The sequence below is a fragment of the Triticum aestivum genome, chromosome 4D, assembly GCF_018294505.1.
Source record: "Triticum aestivum cultivar Chinese Spring chromosome 4D, IWGSC CS RefSeq v2.1, whole genome shotgun sequence".
NCBI classification, from domain to species: domain Eukaryota; kingdom Viridiplantae; phylum Streptophyta; class Magnoliopsida; order Poales; family Poaceae; genus Triticum; species Triticum aestivum.
This window is the reverse complement of record NC_057805.1, coordinates 51,883,913-51,889,912: the sequence shown is the minus strand read 5'-3', so window position 1 is coordinate 51,889,912 and position 6,000 is coordinate 51,883,913.

The following is a 6,000-nucleotide window of genomic DNA, read 5'->3' as shown; positions in this document are numbered from 1 at the left end:
TGATACAATGAAAAAGTGTGAACATCGACAAATAGAAATAAGTGGACATGAATGTAATGTTGGTGACAACACGTACTGTCCCTAGCTTAGGCTTTTGGCCTAGCTTGGTAGTCAATCAGTAGCCTGGATGGTAGTAGGGGTACTGAAGGGCAGGCATCCACTCATCCCACTACTAAGGCTCCTCCTCTACCTCTGCAGTAGCCTGAGCGTTCCGGTAGGCAATGATGTCCGCGGGCATAATCCTATATCCGCCCCTGGTAACAGAATCAAACAAAGCAGGTGCAGGCAAAGGAATAATATCATGAGTTCCAATGCTAAAAACCAGGTTATAAGGAATAGGAATGTTAGGATAATCTCGTGCAAGAAAATGATGGTGTTCCATGGTTGCGTGGTCTAGGTAAACCTTGGTTAGAGGGTAATCATGAGGGCGTATCTCAACATTAAAGTGAGCCGTCAAACGAGTAGCAAAAATCCCACCATGTAATTTACCTGGGATTTATTAATATGGAGGCGACGAGCCACAATAGCTCCCAAGCTATGAGTGTTGTCGCCCTCTAATGCACGACGTAAAACAGCAAGGTCTGGTGAACTAAGTGCACCCACCTTCTCCCTAGCAAGCAAGCATTTTGTAATGAAAAGTGCAAAGTAATGAACAGCATGAAAAATGCAAGCCAGCAGCAGTGGTAGCTGACACCCCTCTTTCATCTCCCACTGTCAAAGTGCGATAAAAGGCCTCAAACCCAGCCGGCCTAGGCTCAGCTAAGCTCCCATCAGAAGGGATCGGGCATATGTTACAAAATTCAGTGAGTGGTATCTGATGGTTTTCAACTTATAAATCAAAACTCACTTCAGGGGGATTATTCCTAGGAAAGAAAGTAAAACTTTGAACAAAGATGTTTGTGAGGATTTGATGCTGTTCACACTCATCTGCCATGAAGTCGGTGAGGCCGGCATTAGCAGCATATTGTGTGAACTCCTGAAGCATTGCAGCCTCTTCCAGGAATGGGGTGTGTGGCCATTCACACGGCCGTACCTCCGCCAACCTCCAAGGATGGAGGTCACTGTCAGATGATTCCCCAATAACACCCTTGAAGTTCTTCTTAGAAGCAAACTTCCTAAAGATATTCATCCTTTTCCCATGAACAAAAATTCTGAAATTTTTAGTCCAAAAATTGTTCTCAACAAAACTTCACAAAATTGATAGCAACTGCTCATAGGGATACATAGAGGTCATAGCAAGCATTCAAACTACTTAGAACTCTAAGAATTTAACATGCAAGCTCATCTACAGCAGCACCAAGAGTAGCTAATTATTCAAAATATAAACCACTAAAACAAAAACTAATTGGACAAATGGTGGAGTCACATACCAAGCAACAATCCCCCAAAACAGTTTTGGAAACGGAGCTTCGAGCAAAGAGATCGAAATCCGCGGGTTTGAGAGCAAGAACACGGGAGAGAGAGCAATGGAGATTTTTATTTCTGGAGGTAAGTGATGATGTGGGAAGAAGGGATAAGTGAGGGGCCCACATGGGGACCACAACCCACTAGGGCGCGCCTGGGGGTCCTGGCGCGCCCAGGTGGGTTGTGCCCACCTGGTGCACCTCCCTCTGATATTATTTGCACCAGAAATTCAGAAATATTCAAAAAAATCATATTAAATTTTCAGAGCATTTTGAGAACTTTTATTTTTGGGTCATTTTTTATTGCATGGGAAATTCAGAAAACAAACAAAACATGGCATTTTATTTTATTTAACTAATAAAAATAGAAAATAAAAGGTAGGGACAAAAGGTAGTGCTTACTGAATTCATCAACTTCATACCGCTCAAAAATGATCCATTAATAAGGTTGATCAAGTCTTATTAACAACCACTTTCGATTAGCATGAAATCGAAGAACTTACGTAAATCACTAAGTTACCTCAATGGGGATATGAATGTCCCCAACAATAAGCATTTCATATTTCTTTTTGACAGTAGGTAGAGGTATTTGAAAACTTCCAATAGTGATTGTCGGAGATTTTTTAATAACATTAATACCATTCACTTGGAATTGTTTCTTCGGAAAGTGCACCGTATGCTCATTACCATTGATATGAAAAGTGACCTTGCTTTTATTGCAATGAATAACAGCCCCTGCAGTGTTCAAGAAGAGTCTACCAAGGATAATCGACATGTTGTCGTCCTCGGGCATCTCAAGTATAACAAAGTCAGTCAAAATAGTAACATTAGCAACAACAACTGGCACATCCTCACAAATACCGACAGGTATGGCAGTTGATTTGTCAGCCATTTGCAAAGATATTTCAGTAGGTGTGAGTTTATTCAAGTCAAGTCTCTTATATAAAGAGAAAGGCATAACACTAACACCCGCTCCTAAATCACACAAAGCGGTTTTCACATAATTCTTTTTGATAGAGCAAGGTATAGTTGGTATTCCTGGATCTCCAAGTTTTTTAGGTACTCCATCTTTGAAAGTATAATTAGCAAGCATAGTGAAGATTTCAGCTTCCGGTATTTTTCTCTTATTAGTGATGATGTCTTTCGTATACATTGCATAAGGAGACATTTTCAAGATATCAGTCAAGCGAGTACGCAAAAAGACTAGCCTCAGCATTTCAGCAAAGCGTTCAAATTCTTCATCATCTTTCTTTTTAGTTGACTTGGGTGGAAAAGGCATAGGTTTTTGAACCCATGGTTCTCTTTATTTACCGTGTTTTCTAGCAATGAAGTCTCTTTTATCATACCTTTTATTCTTAGGTTGTGGGTTATCAAGATCAACAAGTGGCTCTATCTCAACATCATTATCTGGTTCTTTTTCATTGTTTGGTTGAGTATCTTCATGAACATCAGGATTATCTTTTTCATTATCACTAGGTGGATGTTCATTACTAGATTGAGTTTCAGCATCTGAGATAGAAGTTTCATTTTCATTATTAGGAGGTTTCTCTATTTCAGGTTCACTAGAAGCATGCAAAGTCATATCATTTTTCTTCTTCATTTTCTTTTTAGGACTAGATGCACTAGTGTTATTTCTTTGTGAATCTTGTTCAATTCTTTTTGGGTGTCCCTCAGGATAAAGTGGTTCCTGAGTCATTTTATCTCCTCCAGTTGCAACTCTAACAGCAAAGTCATGTATATTATTATTCATTTCATCAAGCAATTCCCTTTGAGATTTAGCAACTTGTTCTAACTGGGTTTGTACCATAGAAGCATGTTTTCCAACACCTCTAACATAATTTCTAAATAACAAGTCACTCGAGTGAGCAATCATATCATAATTGTGTTTCAATTATTTCATAACATTTGCATTGAAGTGATCTTGTTTCCTAATGTAGTTTTCAAACTCATAAAGGCATTGACTAGGATGCATATTGTGAGGATTATCATTTTCATTGAACTTCATAAGAGAATTTACCTCTACCACCTTAGGCAGTGGTGGTGTATTAAGCCCATGTATTTCTTCAATAGGAGGTAAATTTTTAACATCCTCAGCTTTAATACCTTTTTCCTTCATAGATTTCTTTGCGTCTTGCATATCTTCAGGACTGAGATATAATATACCCCTCTTCTTTGGAGTGGGTTTAGCCGGTGGTTCAGGAAGAGTCCAATCATCATAATTTTTCAATATGTTATTCAATGATTCTTCAGCTTGAGCAATAGTTCGTCCCCTGAAAACACAACCAGCACAACTATCTAGGAAGTCCCTAGAAGCATCGGTTAGTCCATTATAGAAGATATCAAGTATTTCATTTTTCTTAAGAGGATGATCAGGCAAAGCATTAAGTAGTTGGAAAAGCCTCCCCCAAGCTTGTGGGAGACTCTCTTCTTTAGCTTGCACAAAGTTAAATATTTCCTGTAAGGCAGCTTGTTTCTTATGAGCAGGAAAATATTTTTCAGAGAAGTAATAAATCATATCCTGGGGACTACGCACACAACCAGGATCAAGAGTATTGTACCAAGCTTTAGCATCACCCTTTAATGAGAATGGAAATAATTTGAGAATAAAGTAATAATGAGTCTTCTCATCATGAGTAAAAAGGGTGGCTATATCATTCAACTTAGTAAGATGCGCCACAATAGTTTCAGTCTCATAACCATGGAAAGGATCAGATTCAACCAAAGTAATAAACTCTGGGTCGACAGAGAATTCATAATCCTTATCATCAATAAAGATAGGTGAAGTAGCAAACTTAGGATCATATTTCATTCTAGCATTCAGAGATTTTTCTTTATACTTGCATAATAATTTCTCTAGATCATCTCTATCCTTACAAGCAAGAATATCTCTAGTTGTCTCCTCATTCATAACATAACCTTCCGTTACCTTAGGCAATTCATATCTAGGAAGGCTAGTTCTAGCAGGTGTTTCAGGAGTTTCAGTTTCAGGTTCATCATCAGATTCAACAACATCATGTTGTATTACTCTAGCAATTTGTGCATCAAGAAAATCACCAAGTGGCACATCATCATTATCAAGCAAGGTACTATCATCAACATAAGCATTATCCATAGCAGAAGTAGCATCATCAATAACTTGCAACATATTAGAATTGATAGCATGTGGTGGCGTTGCAAGTTTACTTATAATAGAAGGTGAATCTAAAGCAGAACTGGATGGCAATTCCTTACCTCCCCTCGTTGATACGTCTCCAACGTATCTATAATTTTTTATTGTTCCATGCTATATTATATTCTGTTTTGGATGTTTAATGGGATTTATTATACACTTTTATATTATTTTGGGACTAACCTATTAACCGGAGGCCCAGCCCAGAATTGTTGTTTTTTGCCTATTCCAGAGTTTAGCAGAAAAAGAATATCAAACGGAGTCCAAACGGAATGAAACCTTCGGGAACATGATTTTTGGAACGAACGTGATCCAGAGGACTTGGACCCTACGTCAAGAAAGCTACCAGGAAGGCACGAGGTAGGGGGCACGCCTACCCCCCTGGGCGCGCCCTCCACCCTCGTGGGGCCCATGTTGCTCCACCGACGTACTTCTTCCTCCTATATATACCTACGTACCCCCAAACTACCAGATACGGAGCCAAAAACCTAATTCCACCGCCGCAACCTTCTGTACTCATGAGATCCCATCTTGGGGCCTTTTCCGGAGCTCCGCCGGAGGGGGCATTGATCACGGAGGGCTTCTACATCAACACCATAGCCTCTCCGATGATGTGTGAGTAGTTTACCTCAGACCTTCGGGTCCATAGTTATTAGCTAGATGGCTTCTTCTCTCTCTTTGGTTCTCAATACAAAGTTCTCCATGATTCTCGTGGAGATCTATTCGATGTAATCTTCTTTTGCGGTGTGTTTGTTGAGACCGATAAATTGTGGGTTTATGATCAAGTTTATCTATGAAAAATATTTGAATCTTCTCTGAATTCTTTTATGTATGATTGGTTATCTTTGCAAGTCTCTTCGAATTATCAGTTTGGTTTAGCCTACTAGATTGATATTTCTTGCAATGGGAGAAGTGCTTAGCTTTGGGTTCAATCTTGCGGTGTCCTTTCCCAGTGACAGCAGGGGCAGCAAGGCACGTATTGTATTGTTACCATCGAGGATAACAAGATGGGCTTTATATCATATTGCATGAGTTTATCCCTCTACATCATGTCATCTTACTTAAAGCGTTACTCTGTTCTTTTGAACTTAATACTCTAGGTGCATGCTGGATAGCGGTCGATGTGTGGAGTAATAGTAGTAGATGCAGGCAGGAGTCGGTCTACTTGTCGCGGACATGATGCCTATATACATGATCATACCTAGATATTCTCATAACTATGCTCAATTCTATCAATTGCTCAAGTAATTTGTTCACCCACCGTAATACTTATGCTCTCGAGAGAAGGCACTAGTAAAACATATGGCCTCCGGGTCTATTTTCCATCATATTAATCTTCCAACACTTAGCTATTTTTATTGCCTTTTATTTTACTTTGCATGTTTATCATAAAAATACCAAAAATATTATCTTATCTTATCTATCAAA